Source organism: Trichechus manatus, unplaced genomic scaffold (genome assembly GCF_000243295.1).
Source record: "Trichechus manatus latirostris isolate Lorelei unplaced genomic scaffold, TriManLat1.0 scaffold00001, whole genome shotgun sequence".
NCBI classification, from domain to species: domain Eukaryota; kingdom Metazoa; phylum Chordata; class Mammalia; order Sirenia; family Trichechidae; genus Trichechus; species Trichechus manatus.
Genome location: NW_004443937.1, coordinates 23,129,971 through 23,154,972, shown reverse-complemented (window position 1 = coordinate 23,154,972; position 25,002 = coordinate 23,129,971). Strand labels below are relative to the sequence as shown.

The window sequence follows — 25,002 nt, the reverse complement described above, 5'->3', positions numbered from 1 at the left end:
AATAGTCTCTCCATTACGGAATTTCCGAAAATCCATCCAGAGGCACTTAATGGTTCTCCAGACAGAGGAGCCTGACCTCAGAAAATAAAATAGCACGTGGGGTATGGCTACACCTGGTACCCCTACATGTGCTGCTGAACACAGGCAAGCTATACCCCAAGGGCAGTTTTATATCAAGGCAGCACCCATTCTATCACCTTAACTCAACTTAATGAGTAACCAAACCAGTTGCTGCTGAGTTGATTACAACTCAGGGCGGCCCCATGTGTGTCAGAGAATAACTGTGCTCCATAGGGTTTTCAATGGCAGATTTTTAGAAAGTAGATCACCAGGCTTTCTTCCATGATGCCACTGTATGGACTCGAACTTCCAACCTTTCAGATGTAGCTGAGCACACTAGCCATTGTACCCCCAGGGACTTCAATAAAAAGCGGGGAGCGTGCTTAACTGAAGGTCTGTGAAGTTTCTGTCTTGCCTGTGCCAGCGCCACGTCTTCTTGGGCCTCTAGACAGCCACATGTGTGTCCATGTGGCTGGGGCCTGTGACATGGGAGGCCCACCCTAGTGCCCTGGAGTTCCCTTTCAGTCAGCCAAGCCCTTTGAACTAGGGGTGGGGTATAAAGAGAAGGGGCACACACAGACAACTGGCTTGGTCAGCAGCTCTCCCAGGCACTTCCGCAGAGTTCCAAGAACTCTCTCCAACCGTTCACACCCCCAATCCCTCATCAAGCCAGTCACATTTTCATGACTCCCCCAACATGTCTCCCACCAAATATCTCAGCGCCCACCCTCCATGACAATGGTCTCCCCTTCTCCTTCCAACCTTGCTGGTGGATACCATATTCCCTGAATCAACTCTGAGCATTCCCGAAAGACCTCAGAAAGCGGTAGGCTCTGCAAAAAATCTCTGGCTTTTGCCACAATTATGTCCTCCTCCCCAGCTCCACAGAGGACTCTGCACGTCTCCTTCTCCCCAGTCCTGTTGCAGACATCAGACCCTGAAGCCAAAGGAGGGCGTGGTAGATGAGGTGGCCTCCTGGAGTCGGGAGGGAGGGGCTGCACTGGGTAGAGAGCAGTGAGAACAGGCTCTGCCTGCAGGGCTGGCGTGTGGGGCCCACTCTTCCCTCAGATCCTCCACTGTACGTCTTCTCAGGCGTTCTGCAGGTATTTTTCTACTCTCTCCAGCCTCGGTGGGGCCATGCCCCCCTGCTGCCTCCCTGTGCTGTGATGAGTATGGCGGAGTGAGAAACAGCGGTTCACGGCTTATCCTCTGGGGCCCACAGTTTCCACAGTCCCACCTGGCAAATAAAACCCTCAGGTATCAGAGGAACCCGGCGGGTACAGTGAGCTGGGGGCTCTGCGGGTGGTGGGGGCCCACGGAAGTAAGATCCCACCCACCCCGCGAGCCCCTACTTGGCTCGAGGTGAGAGCTAGTGAAGACCCAGGTGCCGAGCTCTGCGTCCCGCTGCTCTCAAAGGCTGCGGCCCGGCACGTTCTCCGGTGACTCATCCTCACTGCCTCACTCCCAGGACTCTTCTTTTATGTGCCACAAATGTTCTTGTCAGGGAGCTGGTAGGTGTTAGATGTTAAAGCAGACTCAGGGGGTGTGAGCACATACACACACTGTCTTTTGAACAGCACATTTGCCTCACTCAAAAACAAACACAAACAACACACCTGCTGGCTTTAAAGTACTGTCTCCGGAACTAACAGCCTGCCTCTGACGTCGGAGCTCCCAGCGCACAGCCTGTCCATGGACGGGGACCGTTTCCCCCAAAGGAAAGCAGCACCTTGGATCTGGACCAACAGTCCCTCAGTAGCAGGCACGCTGGCAGCAGGAAGGAAGCCAGGACAAGCAGACAGACATTAGGACGGGACCACAGGTGTGCTTGGCTGAGCTTGGATCCTGGCGGTGCTGTCATCCCGGGGAACTAGGGGGAAAGCCTGTGGCAGGGCCATGCGGGTTGAACGCAGCACAAGAGAGAAAAAGTGAGAAAAACATTATGCTATTGGAAAACCAACTCTATCCCTTGCCTGTTCTTTAACAACTGATAACATAAAATTGTTTCCCAAATTTTCTAGTCACAAAACCTTCAGTGAAGTCACCCTGATCTAAGAATCCCTGTTATTCACTTTCCCAGCTCAGAGGTGTGACTCCAACCCAACTGTACAGATTCCACTGCACTCCACACACATTCGAAGATGAGCAAGGAAAGGCTGCTCCCCATGGGAAGGCAGGGAGGGGGGCAAGTATATGAATCTGCGGACTAGGGTAACTGATGCGAGGGTCGTGCTGAGGAAACACAATGGGAGTGAAGAATCAGGGACAGCTGCACGGTGGAGGGGGCATCTGGGCCTTACAGCACAGCTGTGTGCAGGGAGAAGGAAGGGCGAGTGCTGGGGAGTGCATCCAGCCGTCTGGAACTGCAGTGGAGGCCCAGGACAGCAGGTGTGGGGCACATCTGAGGACTGTCACCTGTGCAACGGGCTGGTCACCTAAGGCCGGGAAGAGAGCTGGTGGCCATAGTGTAGAGGAGCTGGCATACCTTCCTGAGACTTCTCTGGAGGAGAGGGGAGACTAGGGGAAAGACGTGAGTACCAGTGGCCGATGAGTCAACTCTGACTCCTGGTGACCCATGTGTATCAGAATAGAACTGTGTTCCACAGGGTTTTCAATAGCTGATTTTTTGGAAGTAGATTGCCAGTCCTTCCTTCTGAGGTGCCTCTGGGTGGACTTGAACCTCTGACGTTTCTGACGCTTACCCATTTGTACCACTCAGGGATTTCTAGGGGAAGGCAGTGGGGAGAAAAAAGATGGTCAGAAAAGACAGGCATTTTGAGAGCAGAGTTCACAGGATAGTGGCTGGAGAGAAGAAAAGAGGCACACAAGTGTGTCAGGGAGAGGTCATGATGTGGTGAATTGTGGGGAAAGACGGGGGCAGAATCAGGGCAGAAGGCACAGAGAAAACATCCTGGTGCAGATGCATCTTTCCGTGTCTGGGGCCAATGGGCCCCACGGTGGCTGGCTTCTGCGCCTGCCCAGCGTGCCTCAGGACTGAGGTGAGGGCCCATCCGATAACAGAGGCCGAAGTCCAGCATGACAAACAATCCAGAGTCCTCACGTGGTGTGGGGCTTATAAACATGGCCCAAAAGTGAACTTGAAACACAGGCATTTGCGGGAATGGAAAACAAAATGGGGCCACAGAGAGGTAATTCTAAAAGCAAAACAAAGCAAACCGAGAGCCCTGTCAGCTTCCTGACTCAGAACCCCAGTGTTTTACAGCCAGATGGGAGGACCGTCCCAGCAGTCCAGGGAAACTGGTTTTCTCCTCACCAGGGAGAAGAATTGCTGCCGTGCTGCTCAGGACCTCGGAAAGACGTGGGGAGGATTAGGGAAGCAGGGTCTGTCTGCAGGGAGTATCAAGTACTTTACTGACCTTATTTCTAGATTAATATGATGATGCTATTAATATCCCTGGGTCCTCAGCAAGAAAGGCACTTTGGAAATCAGGCATGTTCACCGTCTGTTCTCTCGCCTCAGCCACCTATACCCCTCAAACTGTTGCTACCTCCCAGACACGGCCCTGAGTCCATTTTAAAGCTGCAGCTCCGAGAAATCCTGCGGGGATCCGGAGGGTCACACCAGCGGCCAGTGGACCCTGGGCCTCGAGGCCTAGTCTTTCCTGCCCCCTCCCGCCATAAGGTGAGCCTACAGAATCTCCACAGGGTGCTCTGAACTCTGTGGTGTACAACCCTCCCGGCAAGAAACCCCACGGCCATGATGATAGGTGATCTATACAAAATAAAGCAACCAATCTTTTTACCTCAAGTTATAAATTGCACTTCAAAAAAGGGGAAAACACAAGAAATATTCCAAATATGCTATTCCTGGCACTGGCTGAGCTGTCAGCTGACTCAATCCGCTTGTCCTCTTTTCCAGAGAGTACAGGGAGGAAAAAGGATAACAGGCCACAATTTCACTTTGTATAAAGAGACTTGGTTTAAGAATGTTTAGTCCATCTCATCAATTCCACCACAACTATAAGGTATTCTATAGTAGGTTACTGCACTTGGGTAAATGCTACTTGTTTTAAAAAATGAAATGATTAGATGAAAGAATGCAGAGATTCTATCCCAACATTACAGTTCATAAAATAGTGTTGTCTCAAAGCCTAGCAGTTTCAGGAAAATTACCCATATGTCAAACGTGAGAATAAAGTATTATTCAAAGAAAGAAATTACGTGTTCTCTGGGTCTATTCGAAGCCTTTGTCAAAGATTTAGGTACTTAGTTTAACGTTGTTGACCCTTTAGGGACTTCTCTGTGTCTCCTTTCTTTACCAAAAAACATTACTGGTACTTTTCATGATTTTGAAGGAAAAGTCTAGCTGGTTTCAAAACTTGACAAAACCACCAACCAAACAAAAAATAAAAACAGAAAAACGACATTTCAGCGTGTATAAAGTGCTCATTAGGTCGTGAGCAAATGTCCACACTGAGAAACTGAACCCCATTCTGGTTTCATATTAGATTGTCTGGTTTTACAGTTAGGGCTTTCTTGTGTCGCAATTAATTCTATTTCACATTCTATCTCTCGAATTAGATGGTAAGAGATTTGCAGCCTCAAGTGAGTCTTTCTCTTTTCCGAATTCTCCAACATCCTCGGCCTGGTGTCTTTCATACAGGCAGAGCACAGTCACTCTCTGAATGAATGAACAAATGATTCAATCAACGGCCAAGTTTGTTTACTGCAGCGTTAGGAGGAACAGCTATGCCTCTACATTTTGCATGTTCATGACCACCTTTTGGGGCTGGGGGGATGGATGGGAGGATTTGAAAGAGATTGCTCAGGAAGGATGGCAAATTCCTGGCACTTGAGCCAGTCCTGCTCCTTCCGTGCCCTTGGCAGACATTAATAATCAATTATAGAACTCTTCCTGAAGCTTGATTAGGTCTCAGATTTCACCTCAGATGCCAACCCCAATCCATCAGCAGTAGCTGCCCTAAGTGCTGCGTACAGAAGGATCTGTTTGCCTTCTCTGTGTTAGATCCAGGTTTTAAAAAGCAACACTTTATTGAAAAAAAGAAAGGGTTATTTCTCGTGTTTTAATGTCATCTCTTTCATTTTTAAACCCTTCCTGAACAGATTTTTTTTTTTTCCCTCAGCATTCTACTTCATTCTGTTTAAATGGAACTGTGTCTGATAATCGTTCGATTTTCCTGTGGATGCCCTTTGTTCCACATGCCTCCCTCCACGTGGGACATTACACAGGTGGACACCACATTCCATGTCTGGCAGAGTCCTGAAAGCACAGAGCTGCGCTTCACAGTGAGATGCTGGATCATTTTCCTTGGGTCCCTCAGACAGCCTCAATCTATGAAAGCCCCAGTTTGCCCTTAGAGCTCTGGTTAAATTGCCCCCGGCTCGATCCATCCTTGGCATCTCATCCCCCTTCACTGACTCCAGGATTTGGTGGAGTCAGAGGTTCTCAGTTAGATCCTTGGCCACTGCCATGTCTACAGTCACTCCCCAGTGCTGCCTTCTATCCCACTTTCTCAGCGGGAGGTGAGCCCACCCCAGGCAAACTGGGGGTGCTTCTTATAGGGACACAGTCTGAAGCTTCCTGGGCTGTTCCTCTCAGGTATGAAAGTTGCCAGTGCAAATGTGGGAGCTGTCAGCCACTGATGTATGTGAGACCTCTTATGAGTGATGAGTAAATATGAATAAATGAAAATAAGACTTTGTCCCTGACCTCAAGAGGCTTATCATCTCATGGGACAGATGAGGCAGACCCATGCAGCAGGATGACACAACTAAAAAATTAACTTGGCAGCCTTGTCTTGTCAGCTGGATCACAAAAGCATGAGAGGGTGTCCTCCTTCCCCTCTCATGGGGGCAAGCTGGGGAGTGAAGGTCTGAGGCCTCCTTGGCATCTGCAGAAAGTGTGGAGATTTTTTTGATTGTTTTTATTTTCAAAACCAAGGAGGAAAGACCTAGATGGGACAGGGAGGTATCTGAAAGGCTTGAACAAGCGAAGTGGTGCTGGGAGGAAGATTCTATAACTGGAGGGGGGCATGGGTTCCGCTCCCTAGTGCTGATGGAGAAGCCTTGGCCAGTGGAGGCTGAACTCTAGGGGTTGTTTCCATCGGACTGCAGGGCAGGTCTGGGGACTTGGCCAGGCGTGGAGGGAGAGGATTGTAGTGGTGGAAGCTATGTGCATCTCTGGGCCGTCAGCTCAAGATGATACATATCGTAGCAGGGACCGTAACAGCCCCTCCTGAAATGGTCTGGCCTGCCCTCCAGGACTCCTAGGACTCATTAAGGGGGAGTCCTTCCCCCAACAACATACGCAGGGGCACAAAGTCAGACTTTTGTTTTTCTAACTGGCCATTCATGATCTTTTGTGGGCCCTCTCATTAACGGCTCTCTTTATTATATTATTTAATAATAAACAAGCACGCGTGTGTTTAATTTAGAAAAACAAGATAATGGATTTCTTGCACACAATTGTTATGGAGCAAATGTGACGTTGGTCCAACAAGGTGAACAACAAACAGGGCTCTGAAGCTCTACTGCCAAGTGAGGTGAGAGGGGAAGGTGGTGGTGGAGCCAGAATGCCCCGGGCATGTTAGGGGAGGCAGGCTTCTGTAGGAAGGCAAGTTTGGACCTCTTGGTTTTCAGACACCCTCTTCTGGCCTAGATTCTCTCAGCAATGACTTCTTATCACATTTGTGTTTCTGCTCACAGAACAATACTGATTTGTTAAGATGAACTGAAGTATTCTTGTAAGTCCTGATATTAAAATATGAGGTCAGGGGGAGGTGGCTGCCATTCTTGAGTACCTACTATGTACCCAGTAGTTCCAGGTGTCTTATACTCATTATCTCTAATTGCCATGATCCTGGGCAGAGGTACTACTGCCCTCTTTGACAAATAAGGAAATAGGCCCAGAGAAGTTAAAAAAAACTTGCCCACAGCACAGCAGGACCTAGCATCAGGCTGCAAACCTGACTTATCTGGGCTCCAGGATTCTCTTCCACCTCACCACAAGCTTCTCAATGACTCCAAGGTTGGATGTTGGTGGAAAGGTCTTGACGGCAGAGTTTCCTGGCTCTGAAGCATATCTGCCCTGTGTGGAAGGGGTCTATTGGTCAGAGGAGCCTTTGGAATCCATGCCCTGGAATCAATTCCGATTTCTACTCCTACTCTCTGTGTAATGGAGACTTGATCTCTTGGAGGGGGTTTCTCATCAGTAAGGCAGGAAGAAGAAAACTCACCTCTACAGCTGCTGGGAGGAGGAAGAGCCTCAGGCCAGGCTCTAGAACACGGTAAATACTTATAAAGAAAAGGCTACTGGAATTAGGAATATTTTTATCTATGTGATTAAAATAGGTCTATAGTAACATCTGCCTTTTCATAACCTGGAGTCCCTGAGTGGTGCAAATGGTTAATGTTTTCACTGTTAACTGAAAGGTTAGAGGTTCGAATCTATCTAGAGGTGCCTTGGAAGAAAGGCCTGGTGATCTACTTCTGAAAAACCAGCCATTGAAAACCCTACAACTCTACTCTGACACACACGGGCTCACTATGAACTGGAGTCGACTTGATGGCAACTGTTTTTGTTTTTTCCTTATTAATTTAGGTCCCTCTCTGTGTTGTAAGTGGAACTGTATTTTTTTTTAGAAATGTAGAGATTACATGGAATAACACTGTTGCTGGCTCTGATGCAGGGCTGCATCTCTGTGTGTGGCCAGGGTGTATGGCTGTGGTTAAGCAGTTGCCCACAGGGGTGACAGTGAAGATCCCAAGAGCCTCAGGAAGGATGGTGACCCAAGCCCTGCCCCGGCTGTCGTCCCTTACAGGAGGGCTGGACCCCCGAAGCTGCCCACATCCATGTACTACTAGACTGAAGGACCCAGACTCGAGAGGTGTACTGGCAGCGACCCAAGACGGAAAAAAAACAAAACCCAAACCCGTTGCTGTTGGGTCAATTCTGACTCATAGCGACCCTATAGGACAGAGCAGAACTGCCCCGTAGGGTTTCCAAGGAGCAGCTGGTGGATTCGAACTGTCGACCTTTTGGTTAGCAGCCTAGCTCTTAACCACTGCACCACCAGGGCTCCCCTAAAAGAGAAATCACCCTTAAAAGGGGAGAGTGGGGAAGGGACAGTCAGTATGGCTGGTGGGAGAGCTCTTGTGTTAAAGGTCCCTCCTGCAGCAATGAGCTGTGGGCTGATGGCACCGTCCTGGGACAGAGAGAGGACCAGCCCAGCCCTGGGGTAACCATGCGGTTTTTCATGGAGGAAGTACAACTTCCCACTGTCTGAGCTGGGTGTGGAAAGTGAGGACTCAAAGGGTGGGTCTTAAGCAGGGGGAGGTTTGCCCCTCCAGAGGCTGGTCACCTCTCCAGATAGGGGAGAAAGACATGCTCAACCTCTTGGGAGGACAGAGGCTGGGTACGGAGGCTCCGGGGTGGTGCCTGTGGAGGCAGTGGATCCACACTCGGTGCCCACTTTTCTGTCTCAGTTACGAGTTGCTTCTTTTAAACAACTGCACCGCTGACCTGGGATTCAGAGTGGCAGGCTGGTCCCTGCTGTGCTGGGGAATCGGGTCTGTGTAAGAGCAAGACCAGCCAGCCTCTGCCCTCCCTGCAGGCCGCTGAGTGGCAGTGGCATCACTGCAGGGGAGGCTGGTGGTCCTGGCCCCGTGGGAGACATGCCAGTGACAGGCAAGATCAGGGCAAAGAATCAGCACGAACCAGGCAGGATGAGTGTGCAAACCGCCTGGTCAAACGGGGCAGGGGTGGCAGCAGAGGGAGGGAGGGCTCGTGTCTTTCCCGCGGCGGGCGAGGCTGGCATGGTGGCTGCTCTGTACAGTTCTGGCTCAGTCTCTAAAGCACTTGGGAGTGGAGGAGCCCTTCCTTGCCAGGCAGACACTGCTCTGGGTGCAGGAATGGAGGCCGGAGGGGCAGCTTCTTGGAGCCCACCCTAAACTGGGAGCTCTCACTGGGCCCCAATCACCCTAAACCGCAAATGCAAAAGTTTCAGCCTAAAAGCATTTAATCACAGACTAAACTCATTAGGATAAACAGAGGTCTCCAGTTTCTCCCTGCCTGGGTGTTCTGTGGTCACTGTTTCCCCTACTCTCTCCAGGGTATTAGGAACTCACTGATAAATTAACCCCAAGGGTTCCCATCACTGGGGTCCTGGGGAAGGGGAGGCTGGCGTGTCCCCATGTGGGCCTTTCTCCAGCCCCTGCCCCTCCTCCCTCCACACCTGTAGCCTCTTCTTGGACCAGTGCAGGGAACCCAAGACATTCGACTTCTCCCAATCTCAACATGGCCTGGCAACCCCACCAAACCTGACGGATCCCCTTCTTCCTTAGTCCCCAAAGCAACAAAAAAAAATCACCCGATGAGCGATTTAATTACATTATCAGTGGGGCCCAGTTTGCATGTCCTTGATTTCTTTGAAACTCAGAAAACACAAGGTCTTTACCCTAAAAAACCAAACCAAACCCTAATTTTATTTTGGATCATGCTTCTGTTTGCTTCTTTGTAAAGCAAGGCTAGGGATCAGCCAGGCAAGTCTAGAAAACACAATTTTAAAACTGATTTTAGACCTCACACACTGCAGAGGTTTATTAATACAAATACATGGAAGTGAACCTAAAGCTCAAGATTAAGCCGGCTGCAGATGCGTGGGCTCCTCAGCATCTCAGACAGTGGGGGGTCTGTTGGGGAAAGCTATATCAGACTCCAACCAGGGCCTCCTGAGCACTGTCCTTTGTGCCAGTAACAGGGCAGATGTGCTGACTGGCGAGGGTGGGGGGAGCAGCCCTGTCAGTACTGGAGATGTCTGAGGATGTCTAATGACTGATTCAGAGCCGGCCATGGCTCAATGGAAAGCTCTTTGTGATGGTCCCATCCCCTGGGGCCGGGATAGGAAGACCAGGGATGAAGGACCCATTTCAATCCAACAAAAACGTATTGAGGTCCCACCAGGTGCAAGCCACTCAGAGAGGGACAGATGAGAGTCAGTGGTGTCAGGGCTGCAGCTCAACAGGGTCTGAGTCAGCTGAGCCCCTGGCATTACCCTGCTCCGAGGGAACAGTGGGCTACTTTGCACACCGCTGTCCCTGTGAGTTGAACTCCAGGCACTCCCGAGTCAGAGGAGCTGTGGACTTTGGGTCACCGAGGAACAAATGGACATACTTTTACTTTCGGCTCAACATGTTGTGCGTCATCCTGCGGTGACTCAATGTGGTTGCCACAGAAATATACCGGACCCCAAAGAATGCCAATGTCTCCACCAAATGCTCTCTTCTCTTCCATGTTTGGTGTCCGAGTTCCTGGGGCTCTGGTCATCTCTGCCTGGCACGGTCCACAGAGTACACCCATGCAACCCTCTTTTATCATCATCTCTTATATTTTCACATGGGAATCTCGCTGGTGGGATGATATGTTGATTTCGGAGTGGAACTAAAGTTGATTTTTTGAAATTGGATTATGCATTCCAACACTTCGGAGTTAAATCATCCTTAAAATGTGAAGGCTGAAAAATGATATCTAATGAGTTTGTAGATAAAATTCCTTTAAAAGGAGGGAAAATCTTTCTTACATGAGCCAAGAGGGCCCTTATAGGATGATGTATAAAAATACCCTTGGCAAAGAAGTAAAATAAAAATATCTACTTAGTTAATTAAAGGACCTCAAAGCTCTATTTAAAATAAAAAAAAAAAAAATTGTGCACAGGCACGAGTAAGCCAAACTCATAAGTGAAATTTTATCCCCAAATCAAATCCTCTTATAAAATCTATTACCAGAAGATGTCTATTTACCATCTCTAAGCCCCAGTCAAAATTTTGATGCCATCATGTTCTAGTATAAGCGAAGAACCTAGACAGTCTCCTGGAGTTTGCTGCTGTGGGGTTTAATCTGTATTAATAATTCTTATCTCTGAGAGAGATTTGTGGGGGAAGCCTAGATCAAATGCGACAGTTCTGCCTCCAGAACAGAAATTAATAACTCAAATGCCTGTATCTGGAAGGTACTTCACAGAACCACAGTCTGCGTACTACAGAAAATATCTTGAAATTGTAGGATGAACAAGACTCCACAGTAGAAAAGTCACCTTTCATTTGGGAAAGAAGAAAATGCTTTGGTCAGACACTGCTCAGAATTTGCAGGCTGGCTTCAAGTGATCTTAAGTCCTTCACTAACAAGAGCCCTCACTGAGGCATGAAAACCCCCAACAGCTGGTTTCAAGGGTTGGTGGAGTAAGACCTTATACTGGTAGGTTGGCTCTGGGGTGAAAGACTGACAGCAGGCTACCACTCCCCTGCCCGAGTCCATGGCAGACATTACTAATCAATCAGATGTAACCTCGCACCTAACACCAACCCCAGGCAGCCAACCATTCTGGCACACCTCAGTAAAGTCCCCCTACTGTGACAGGGAAAATTCCCCAGTTCAAACCTAGAAAGCAATTTCTTTCATCTATTATTTTTGGACCACAAGCCTTGAGTCACTGCTAAAGGAGATGGATTACAAAAGCTTTGTGTTTAGAGGTAGCATTCAGATATCTACCCGTGGTCATATTTAGAATTCCAAGAATGGGCTGGTATGAAGAAGACTGGCTCAACGAAACTTGGTAAAAATACCAACTAAACTCGGTACACTGTGCCCTTTGTTTACTGGGCTGTTCACAGAGAATTGTTCCAATTCAGAAGTATTTACAAAGGGCTGAAATGACCATTCACCAAAGACCTCTTGCGTAGCTCTGAGCTGATTAGCAATGGAGGGCTGGCCACTAGAAAGGGCTGATAAAACTTGAATTATTTGCAAGCCAGAACCTTCCCGTCAAACTTCATTCCAATGATAACCAAAGAAGTCATGTAGAGTGTTACCTTTAGACTTAACTGAAGCCTGAAATCAGAGGTGTCTATAATTGCTTACGTGTTGGCCGAATCATCCCCTCAACACCCATCACAAGCCTCCATTGGTTAATAAAGGTGGAAACCAGACTCTAAAGACTGCCTAACTTCCTACTCCTTTAATCCCGGGAACGCGATGCTTAAGAGAGGGATAGAAATCCATGGCTTTCTACAATCATGCCTATACTCTTAACTGAATCGTGCATTGGAAATGTGGTGCTAAAGACAACTGTGGACCCTCATTGCATTGGAAAACTCTAACAAGGTTCCTCCAGTTCCTAAGCCCTTCTGCCTGTGTAGGTGGAACAGGTTTCACTGGTTTGAGATAATAAGCAGTGGAGACTGGTGACCAGAGGGGATCATCCACAAACAAATTTCTGACGTGTGGTGCTGGATCATGTAGTAACCTGAGACTAATAAGGGTTAAACACAGCATTTAAATTTTAAGAATAAGATTTAAAAAAAAAAAAAATGCTTTTAAAAATAGCATTGCCAGCCCTATCCACATAATCACATCCCATGCATTCTGATGAGCTTGCTGGAGTGGGAGCAAAGAGGGCACTTTTGGTGACTTCCAGGGAACTGCTCATAGCTGGCAGTCTGCTTTGTCTGTGCCATGGTCTTCAGTGAGTACCCATTAATCTTGTCCTGCTAATAGCAGTGGCAATTACTAAGTACTTTGGTGCTTTACTCCCCCGGCAAAGATTTTTGTTCTTAGTTTTGCTGGAAACTAAGGATACGCACAAGGAGTCCCTGGGTAGTGCAAATGTTTACGCATTTGGCTGCTCACTGAAGGTTGGAAATTTGAATCTGCTCCGAGGAGCACTGGAAGAAAGGCCTGGTGATCTACTTTAGAAAAATCAGCCATTGATAATCCTATTGAGCACAGCTGTACTCTGACATACATGGGGTTGCCATGAGTCAGAGTTGACGTGATGGCACTTGGTTACATTTGGTTACGGATACCCATGGATGATGTCACACATCAATATTACCTAATGCCTGTGTCTACGATGGGGTTGGAGGGATGAGGATATTCTCTGAAGCAGTCAGAAGTCTTTTGATGGAGAACTTGTAACTGGAAGAGGTAGGTCGCTGCTTGGAGCAGCTGGCTACTGCTCAGCTTGGGGAGCCTAATGCCCCCACCTAGCTGGGAGGAGCTCCATGTTCAGATCAAGTCTGTGCATCTTCCAAAGCCTTCTCATCTTGCTAAGGTTTTCTAAGGTGTTTTCAGTACTGGGAAGAGAAAGCACTCCCTGATCATGGTGTGTGAGGCTGTGTTTCTCCTTGCAAAACACTGGGTGAGGTTTAGGATTTACAATAAAAGTGTAAGCACCAAAGGCAGGTTTTCTAAGGCCTGATTCTCAGGACCAGAAGAAGCCAAACCACCGTGAGATCATTAACCTGCCCTCATTATCTTGTTCTCCCCCTTCATGACGAGGAAAACCAACCACTGAGTGAAAAAAACTGAGGTTATGAAACACTGCTCAACATAATCATGATTTGGTAACCAAAAATGTACACACTTATTTATAGGAGAAAATATTACAGAAACACACAGGAAAATATTAATGGTGGTCTCCTTTGCCATCTACCTCTGCAGTTTTTATATTATGTAGGATGACAGCATTGGTTGTGTTATACTGCCTTCTCTAGAAAGTTCTTCATTCTATTTTGCACAGAGGCTAGCTAAATATATATATATATGTGTGTATGTATGTATGTATAATGCTATATTTTACACCCTCACATTTCTGCAGGAAATAAAGCAAGTGCTATTAAGTCCACACCAACATAAGTGATGAAAATTACCATATTTGATTTATACAATTGATGCTCAGTTTGAAGTTTCTTAGCATTTCCATCCATTCAACTGAAAATTGACCTTCTCTGTTCTAGATTAATGGCAACTGGCTAACACAATAGGCTCCAAACTTTGAGCACATGATCCCAATAATAAAAATTGCGGCCAAACCACCAACATGTGCGTATTTATAAATGAGTCTCTGGGTGGTGCAAATGATAAACGCGCTTGGCTGCTAACTAAAGGGATGGCTGTTCGACGCCACGCAGAGGAACCTAGGAAGAAAGGCCTGGCAATTTCCATCTGAAAAATCACCATTGAAAACCTGCGGGACACATTTCTACTCTGACACATATGGGGTCGCCATGAGTCGGAGTCAACTCAACAGCAACTGGTATTTATCCATTAGGTGCGTGCACTGCTATACTAACATACACACGCACATTAGCAAATGCTGAGAATAGAGCTGTTCTAGTCTAATGTGTTTTCCCTGCATTACAATGGGTTAAAGTTTAAACAGCCAGAGACGGAAGTGGTCCACGTGACATAGCTGATATTAATTGGCTACCTGGGAGGGGCTCCAGACCACCACCACTAGCCCCCTCAGGACGAGGGCAGGAGAGTTTGCCAGCCAGCACCCTGTTGGATGAGTGGAGTGGACTCAACCACTGCGCCTCGCAGGTCACTAGCAGAAACACATTCTTCCCTGGGCTGGAAGTCCCTCGCCACAGCTAGGCTCGGAGAGAGATGACTGGGGACCTCAACATAGCTGGCTGAGGTCCAAGGAACCTCAGAAGGAAACACTTCCCTATTTTTTCAGATGGCTTGCCTAGAAGACAATTCAGTAGAAGAGCTTTAGTGAGTCTTCTTCTGCTCAGAAATCTATAAATATTATATAGACAGCTGTCAGATTAGTAATATCATAAACTTCCAAATGCTTTTATAAAAATCTGATGTCAACTAGGACAACAAAGAAAGTCAAAGCACCTTGGTGTAACGCCGCATCCAAATTTGTCTTTAAAACAGTCTATAAGAAATGTGAGAATGTGTGTGGTTTTCAACGTCCTCCAAACAAGTTCTGAGTGATGTGAGAACTCATTCAGACCAGGGAGGGGAGGAAGAGGAAACTTTAAAAACAAACAACAAAACCCAACCCCAAACTATATAGTACTGGGAACCAAAAGCAAAGTCTCGTAAAATTCTGTTAACCCTCAATTCTATCTTTGCCAGGTGGAAGAGGCATTGCAGTCTCTGGGATTCCTCGCACCTGGTCTACCATCCAAGTACTAGTGGAAGGCAGGAAAGAAGAATGAATGAAGCAATGACTGAACAATCGATACCCTGAAGTACATCACTGAGGTATAGGTATAGGCACGTGTGCTTCCAGGAGCTTTTCTTTTTTTTTTTAAGTATTTTATCGTATTTTTTGGTGAAAGTTTATGTAGCAAATTATGTTCCCATTTAACAATTACTACACAAATTGTTCAGTGACATTGGTTACATTTCTCACAGTGTGTCAACATTCTCATTAATTCCATTCTGGATGTTTTGTTTCCAGTATTCTGGTTTCCCTGTCTCCTTATCCTTTCATCTTTGCTTTAGAGTAATTGTTGACCATTTGGTCTCATGCAGATGATTTTTAAAGGCACACAGTTCTCATGGGCACTAGTCTTCATTTTGTAAGCTAATCTATTATTCAGCTAAAAGGTAAACTCAAAAGGTAATCATGGTTCAAGGTTTAAGGCGTATCTCAGGGCGATAGTCTCAGGGAGTCCTCTAGTCTCAACCAGTCCAGTAAATCTGGACTTTTTAAGAATCTGAGGTTCTATTCCACATTTTTCTCCCCTTCTGTTAGGATCCATCTACTGTGGCCCTCATCAGAACGGCAGTTAGTGGTAGCTGGGTAGGGTAGATGAGGCTGTGGCTCGTGTAGACTGTTAAGTTTCTGAGTCTTTGGTTTCCTTTTCTGCCCAGCAGCTAATTTTTTTTATTACAGGCTAAGGACACAGACAAAAAAAGATTCCTGCCCTCGAAGAGCTCACAGAGCAGCGAGGAAGAAAGGTGGGTGAAGAATGTCAATTCAGGGTGCTCTCACAAGGGTCTGAACAAGCTGCGAGAGGTCAAGGTGGAGTCCTGCAACCAGGGCTTAGAATCGGTTTGTTTCTGTTCAAACCCCTGCTGAGAATTTGCATTTCTAACAAGTTCCCAGGAAGTTATACATAAGAATCACCTGGGGATCTTGTTAAAATGTAGATTCTCATTCAGTCTATCTGACTCGGAACCAGAATGAACCTGTTTGAAGTCCCGCCGCCTTCAGCTGGGCCTAGGTGGTGGCAATGGGTGAGGGTGAGCTCGTCAGCCTGTGAAAGTGAGGCTGGTGGAGGGGCAACAGCAGCTCAGGAAGCAGCTTGTGGGGCACAGGGCAGAGTGTGACTGGGGAAGGGCGACAAGTTCAAAATGCTTAAACCCAACGCCATCGAGTCAACGCTCAGGCCTGAAGGAGCAGGCTGACTGCCTGGGAAGCCCCTTGCAGTCCAAGCCATTTTCATTTTATCCTGCAGGTGATGAGAAAACAGGAGTTGATTTTAAGTAGGACACAGACTTCTGTATGTTTTGGAAATTTGACTAGATTAAAAAAAAAAAAAAAAAAACTCTAACAATGTGAAAATAGGGAACATCCAAAAATAATTTACCAGCTAAGATATGTTAAAATACCATTTTTGCTCTATATTAAGATCCCAATTTCCAAATCATTAATAATGGGGAAGAGTCACTTTTTGACTGATTAGAAGGGGGCCTGCTCCATAAAGCGGTGTTTGGCGCAAGCAACAGGTACGAAGGTCACCTCGTGGTGTTCGTTGGGTTGAACACAGTGATTTCACATTTGGGTAGGAACAAGTTAAAGAGGCTCTGCTTTTTGTAAGTGTTGTAACTGAAACCCACACCATGAGAAACTATGGCTGCCCAGAAATGGGTGCTGCATAATGTTTCAAGGGAAACAAATGAATGCGAATAATGACTGAGATTTCTCAAGAAGGATGCATGGTAACTTAATGGGACAAGTCTTGCAATGCTAAAATCAGAAAAATAATAAAGAAAACCATGTACCTCCATGATATACCATAAAAATGACTTCTCTGGTTTGCTTCTGTTCCTGACCAAAGAAAACGTAGAGAGTTCCTCAGAGGAGAGTCTGTTTGGTACAGAAATGCCTCAGCCTGTGGGTTGGATGAACTGCCATCTGCCTTGGTGACACCAAGAGAGGACATTTGTGCGCTGGCTGTTGGCCAGGTGAGGTTCACAAGTCGGGCATAATTGGAATTCCCTACATGCTCCAGTACCTGCAGAGGAGAACATCACGCCAAGCGAGGCAAGGTGGCAGGGGTTGCCCTTGGCAAAGAAACCAGAGATAATCTGACCCTAATCATTTAATATGCTGTCGGCACATGGCCAAAGAGGAAGGAAGGGGGCAGCTGGGCTCTGCTCTCCACTGCCCACTTCTGGGTGGTCAGGAGCATTGGTGTTGGCTTCCCAACCTGGGGCTGTTCCCCTCCCACCACCGCCAACACGCCACGAGTGCCAGCCAGCTGACTTTCATAAGCTGCATTGTGCCTGTCTAGATGCTACTGAGGAAGACGCCAGGTGGATTTTTATAATCATCACACACCAAGAAGGCTTCTTCCAAAATGTGAAACCATGAGAGGTCAACTGATGAAAGTCTGTTGCTGAAAGAAAACCAGGGTGGGCATATTAGGTATCACAAGTTGACTCTTTTTTGTTTACGAAACCAAAACCTCTTTGGGTTGCCCAACCCCTGCAGTCATGAGAATCGAAGTTTACACTGATACCATTAAATGACAGACACATGGTAGCACTTGTGGAGCGTGTGGTGCCTCTTTCTACAAACGGCCATGAAGTCAACTTGACAAGGTGAGAACGATCACAGCACCCCCATTCGGGATGCCTCATGGCCTTTGCTTACCAGAGGAGCACCCCTGGCACCATCAGGGTGGGTGGGGAAGGACACAGACCACCAGAATTCCTCTCATCCCCTCCTGACTACATCTCAGGACCTGCCCTCCTCCACTCTAAAGGTTCTGAGGCTGACCTGCAACCATACAAGGCCCTGCTTCTTCTGTATGTCTCTGATCATTTAACACAGTCATTGTTATTACTGCGACTGTGTTCATTAGAAAAAGGTGCTCTTTGAGTAAGCAATGTTAATCTGAATGAGCAGAGAGACACACGGCTGAGAACAACCTACTTAATTTCCCTTCTTGGTTTGCATGTCCGGCTGTCTTCAACTTTTTTGGTTTTCTTCAACTTTTGTTTGTCATATGGATAAATGACTTGCTGCTGTGACACAGAACGCTGACCCTGAAGCCAGGCTTTGCTTTTTAGGGCTGCTATGAAAAGAAATAAAGGTCTAATCTATCTCCAGAATCAGAAGCTCCAGTCTGTACCCTATAAGGAGCAACTCAGAGCAGGGAGGGAGTGTTGCAATGGGCAGTGGTTTTGGCTCCTACTGAGGAATCCAAGATGCAAGAAAGATAAGATCCAGTTCTATCCTCAGTAGTGATTCAAATTTGCCCCAGAGAGGTGGACTCGAGTCACAGGGATGGCCTTCTCCAGTGATCACAAGGAAGGAGCAAGAGGTAGGAGACAGGGATAGAAGGCAGGGGCTTGGGAAGGGAGATAGAAGGAAGGAGAAGGGGAGACTTGAACTTCTGGTGAGTCAAGGGCAGACCATGGTTCTCCAATCCTGGCCACAACAGTAGCACAGAGTACCACAACTAGAAAGCCTCTTACAAAGAATCGTGCAGCTCTTTCATTTTATACACAGGCAAGCTGCCTTTCATCTTTGGTCCTCAGTTTCCCTAATATGACACCACAAACAAGTGACTGGGGAAGAGCACTGAGAACAGGAATCTTGAAGGTCCTGCTTGTTCAGTAATTCTTATTACCAACCCACCAAGCTGCTTCCAGATAAGGATAATCACTTTTGTTTTTCACCTCCTAGCTCAGAGATTGTCTTTTAAAATAGATTCAAATCTTATGCAGTCGAAAAGCTTCATGACAAGAACTCTTATTTTGGCAAGAGATATGAATAGACAGTTCACAGAAGAGAACATTCAAATGGCCAATCAACACAAGGAAAGATGCCCAACCTTAGGGGTTGCCAGGGAAACGCAAATCACAGTAACAATGAGCTATCACTTATCACTCTTTTTAATTTTTACCAATCTGATGGTGAGAAATCCTACTGTTGGTGGGTCAGGCTCAACATCACTGGTGGAAATGTAAATTAATTCAATCTTTTCAGAAAGCAATCTGACAATATAGATTTCAATTTAGAATACACATTTCCTTGCACTCAAATCTCACTCTTAGCAATCGTTTCTTTGGTAGACATTGTTGGGTTGGTTTCCTACTCAGCATCTATTTGCTCCTTCCTCTTTCTAATGGAACTCTAGTTTTCCTCCGGTATCCCCTGTACAGCTCCCTTCAGGGGTCTAGTTGGTCTAAGATAAATCCCACTTCCCTTGCCTGTGATTGGCCCAGGACAGGACCTGGAACCTACTCTGGACCAGTGGGACTGAAGCAAAGGTTCTCTAGGAGGTTCTGGGAAAGACGGTTCCTCATTCTTATGAGAGACATTGGAAGCCTCTCTTTTCCCTCAGCTATGTACCCATCGTGCTTCAGTCTGAGAATGAATCACAAATACTGAGAACAAGGTCCTTCTTGATCCACATCTGCACACCACTCTGCCACTGACCTTTCTTGCCAATGAACCCCTTTTGCTGGCTTTCTCTGTAATTTATCAAGCAGTATTTTAAATACAGAGGAAAAGTACAGAGATTAAGGGAGAAAACATCCAAGTGCCCACAAGTCAGATTTCACAAATGTTAACCTTTTGCCATACGCTTCAGTTCTCTGTAAATTACAGACACATCTGAAGCTCCCTTTGTAGGTTTTCCTGACCGTTCCTCTCCCTCCTGTTCCAAAAGTAATCACTACCCTGCCGGCAGCTTTCCTTCCCAATCCCCTTTTAATACTTTTGTTACATATGTATTACAACGAGCCATACAAACTGGCCTGTTGGCCAATATTATCCACTTTTTACCTATAACAGAGTAATTTTGTATAGTTCTATATATGTGTATATACATATGTGTATACCTGTAGACAAATTTTTTCATAAAAGGTATCACTGTACATGTAATTTAGTAACTCTGGACTCCCTGGATGGTGTAAACGGTTACCATGTTTGGCTACTAACTGCAGAGGCACCTCAGAAGAAAGACCTGGTGCTCTACTTCTGAAAAATCAGCCATTGAAAATCCTATGGAACACAGTTCTACACACATTTGGTGGTCGTGAGTCAGAACTGACTCAACAGCAACTGGTTTATAAGAAAAACCAGTCATCCCAGCACAGCATATTGACTTGGACCCCTTCTCTCCCTACTTTACACCACCACCTCTGCAATATAACTCTGACATACAGAGGCCAAAGGGAAGATGAGCGAACCCGAATACAACAGGTCGATCTCTGCAAATATGTCATTAGTTTAGTAACTATATCTTTATGAAAAAACTTCCAATGAAATGCCACTTTCTCTATTCCTTGTCTTTGACTTTGTTGGCCCTTTACTTTTCCATATGAATTTCAGGATCAGCTTGTTAAATTCTGTAGAAAATGTTATCAAAGCTTTTATTGAAATTGTACTTAATTATTAGACTAATTTGCCAACTTAGATGATTAGTTTATCTCTCCATTTAGATATTCTCTCTTGTCCTCCAACGAAATTTTAAAATTACTGCCATACGTATCTCCTACTTTTTAAAAATTAGATTTATTTTTGGGTTTTTTTGTTTCTGTAGCTCATGTTAATGGAATCTGTTAAATTTCATTTTTCTACTTAGAAGCTGCAAGTGCTCAGGAATGCTATTGAACTTGTATCCAGCAAACTTTCTGAATTTGCATGATTGTTTAATAGTGCATATTATACTGGATTTTTTAAGTTGACTACCATACGGGTTTCAAAAAAGTGATAAATTTCTTTCCCTGTCAATCCTCATACCTCTTATTTCTTCTCCCTGCTGCACTTCAGTGGCTAGGACTGCCTGTACACAGTGTCAGAGAAGGGGTGGACACTGGGCATCTTTGCTTTATTTCCACACATAACGTTTTACCATTAAGCAGAATGGATGTTTACTGTAGGTGTTTGGTGATGCCCTTTATCAGACCCTCTATTCACATTAGTCACTATCTTTTTTAAAACCCAGAATGCATGTACATTTTTTATTAAATGCTTTTTATGCATTTGTTGGGAAGATTATACACTTTGTCTCTTTTATCTCCTTTATCCATAACTGTAGTCAATTCCACTAAGTTTCTAGAGTAAAAGTTTCTAGAATAAAGCTACTATCCTTGCATTTCCTCATCATAGCATATTCTGTACTAATAAGCTGCTAGATTCATTTCAAGTATATATTATTTAGGATTTTTATCTCACTCTTTATTAAGTATTTATGAAGCCCTGATTTCAAGCCAGTTTGAGGTGGATCTTCTCTTTCCCTTGTAGCAGAAAGGATTCTAACTAGCACAAGCCTGTTGAAACAAAAGCAACTTCCAGAATGTGCGTGCCCATGTGTGGCTGCCACAGCAAGGTTTGCTTTGCGATAAACTGGGAAATGAAGGGAATGCCCTCAGTAACAGCATGCTGAATACACTGCGGTACATCCCTACCACAGATTAGACTGTTGTTAGCTGCTGTTGAGGTGGCCCTTGATTCACGGTGACCCCACACACAACAGGCTCCACAGGGTTTTCACTGACTGATTTTCAGAAGTAATTCGTCAGACCTTTCTTCCTAGGTCATGTTAGTCTGGAAGCTCCACTAAAGCCTGTTCTGTATCACAGCAACATGCAGGCCTCCACCGACAGACAAGTGGTGGCTGCGCATGAGGTGCACTGGCCAGGAATCAAACCTGGGTCTTCCCCATGGAAGGCAAGAACTCTACCACTGAACCACAGGTTAGATTAGATTGTAGCTAGCCCCGACTCATCCTTTTGTCAGTGGCTGCAGAGCCCAGATTGATCCCACAGTACCCCCAGATCCCTTATTCCAGCAGCCAGTTCAACAAACAAGAAATGCTGAAGTTCTGTCCACTTCTCAGAGAGGCCACAAAGCAAACAGGAAAAACTGTGAGGCTGGTTTCTCACCCTCTCCGAGCCCTGGGCAGAAAGCAGATGTCCTCCATGGACTATTCTGCTCCTGGCGTCCTCTCCTTGCCTTTATAGCAAAGGAACAGAGGAGCGAGAAGAAGAAAAACGTAAAAGAACATTATTTTTTTCATCTGCACCAGAGGAAAGTGACTTATCCTAAGAAAAGGACATCAGAGGTAAGGTAATCCAGGTGAGAGAAGGCTCCTGCTGGGAGTAAGGCCATGACGCGGCCAAGGAGGATGTCTGTGGATTACCCAGGAGCGTCCATCCTCCACTGTCATAGACTGAACTGTGTCCCCCAAAAATACGTGTATCAATTTGGCTAGGCCATGATTCCCAATATTGTGTGATTATCCATCATTTTGTCATCTGATGTGATTTTCCTACGTGTTGTAAATCCTACCTCTATGATGTTAATGAGGCAGGACTTAATCTACACGATTGGATTGTGTCTTGAGCCAATCTCTTTTGAGATATAAAAGAGAAAAGTGAGCAGAGACATAGGGAGACCTCATACTACCAAGAGAGCAGCACTGGGAGCAGAGAGTGTCCTCTGGACCGGAGATTCCTGTGCTGAGAAGCTCCCAGACCAAGGGAAGATTGATGACAAAGACCTTCCTCCAGAGCTGACAGAGAAAGACTTCCCCTGGAGCTGATGCCCTAAATTTGGACTTACAGCCTACTAGACTGTGAGAAAATAAATCTGTCTTTGTTAAAGCCATCCACTTGTGGTATTTCTGTTACAGCAGCACTAGATGACTAAGACAACCACCTTTTCTCCCTAAGGAGTCTTTGTAAGGAAAACTATTCACTCAGCAAACATTTGCTAGCACCTGCTCTGTGCCAGAATCTTGGCTAAATACTGGTGACCCCTACCCTCCAGAAGTATAGTGAGATTCCAACATTTAAACCAGGCTTTGTCCTGGTGGCACAAAGGTTAAGCACTCGGCTGCTAACCAAGAGGCTGGCAGTTCAAACCCACCCAGTAGCTTCACGAAAGAGCTGGTGATCTGCTCCCATGAAGATTACAGCCAAGAAAACTCCATGGGGTAGTTCTACTCTGTCACATGGGGTTACTATGAGCCAAAATCGACTCGACGGCACACAATAACAACGGAAAAATGCATATGGAAAAACACAGGGAAAAAAAAGGAGAAAGCTTATTTCTAAGTACGATAAAACAATATGAATTTCACAGAGCAACATGGTTTAAGTCTTCTGCCAAGAACATTAGCATAGAAGTCTAATATTGTGGAAGGTGTCAGGGAGAGAGAAAGAAGGAAAAAACAGGCTGTAGAGAAATTAAGGGTCAGAAATGGTCAGGAAGAAGGGGAAAAAAAGCAATAGTTTTCATCCATTGTGCTAGGAACCATTATTACAAAGACTTTAGACCCATTAAGTTACTTAATTCTCACAACCTTCTGAGGTCAGATCATTATTATCATCCCCATAAGCTCACAGATAAGGGACTAGCTGAGAGGCTTAGGGACTCAGTGACCAGCCAGAGCCCAGCATCTTAACTCGCAGCTCTACTGCCCCAGAAAGGACCAGAGGATGCTGAGAAAGCGACATCCTCCTGGGCACACACGGGCCTTAGGCTGGAATGAGAGGGCTGTGTAGGAGGAGAAACACAAAAAGAGCCCAGGCATGCCGGTGCCCTGGGCAAGTTGATGATTTGCCACCTGTGCAAACTGAGGCTTTAAATACTGCTCAGCCTCTCCTTAGTGGCAAGGTTCCCTGCCGCACAGAGGGGATTTCAGGGAAGGTGTTGGCGGCGGGGCTCAGCATCAACTCCAGGGTCCCAGGATGCAGGAGCAGTACTGTCATCAGTATCGGCAGCAGTCCTTACGTGACTGAGCACTCACGCTGTGCCAGGAGCCATAAGGAGCACTTCTCACTCATCCACTCATCATGCTTGGATGTGGGTACTATTGTTATTCCTACTTTACAGACGAGGCCCCAAAGTGAAGCAACTTGCCCAGGCTTATGTACCGGCAACCAGCAGAACCAGAACTCATACCCAGCTGCTCTGTCTGAAAGTACTGTGTGTACAAGGCCCTGTAGGCATGCAGCTCGGCCCCAAACTTGCACGCCCACACAGTAAGCCAGAGCCCTGGAATTAACTGGACCACATCGGATGGCAGTTCATCAATGACCTATTATAACTCTAGCCTGTTCCTTGGTGGGGGGGAGGGGGTGACTCACTCCATACTACCCCAAACGGCTTATCCAAGAATTCCTTACAACCACATACAGTGAAGGGTTCTGGGAAAGACAAATGTCTCCATCTTGTTAAATTTCCCAACCATGGGAATGCACTTGGGACGCCACCCCCTTAACCTGTTCACCCTTCATCTGACTGCGTCCTCAAGAGGAAGCAGTGACCTCTGTCCTCACTGCCCATCCCACGCATGTCTACCGACTCTGACGAGGTGTGCCCCGTGCTGGGAAGCAGACAGCTCTTGGGGCTCAGTGTCGTCTTGGTGAACTGGGCAGGTGAGACAAGATGGGCTGGAAGTTTCTCTGGTTTCCCAAATCTAAACCGCACACCTTAACCGAGGTTTTCTCTCTCCACACCTTGGCAACCAAGCCCGAGAAAACCTGTTAACTGGCTGTCACAAAGCTTGTCTTCAGAACTGCTCCTGAGCTGAGGAACAGGCTGGAGAAAGCCCGAGTCAGGGGGAGGGGCGTCAACAGGCAGGAACGGCTTTAACTCAGATGACAGGCACAGCGCTTTCCAGCCCTGAGCAAAGCTAGAGCAAAACATGTAACAAAATGCAACCTAATACAGAGAGAAGCAAAGACAGTCCTCTGTCCATTTTAAAGTAAGCAACAACCAGGAGCGCGAGTGAGGCCAATCACTGATCCCCAAAGTTAGGTTTAAAGGGAAAAACAAAACAAAATCCAATAGCATCCTGTTCTGCTGAAGATGTTGACAGCTTTTAGTTTTAATTACGTAAGAAACAACACCCTACACAGCCAAGGCTCTGGGTGCAGGCAGAACTGCGTTCCAATTCTGACTCCACCCTTAC

General features: G+C 46.4%; 1 long non-coding RNA gene across 1 annotated transcript in view; it reads right to left on the bottom strand.

The window, feature by feature from the left end:
• LOC111819498 (uncharacterized) overlaps window positions 1-25,002 on the bottom strand; it is a 125,331-nt gene that overhangs the window by 56,796 nt on the left and 43,533 nt on the right. The gene's annotated exons all lie outside the window — the stretch shown is intronic.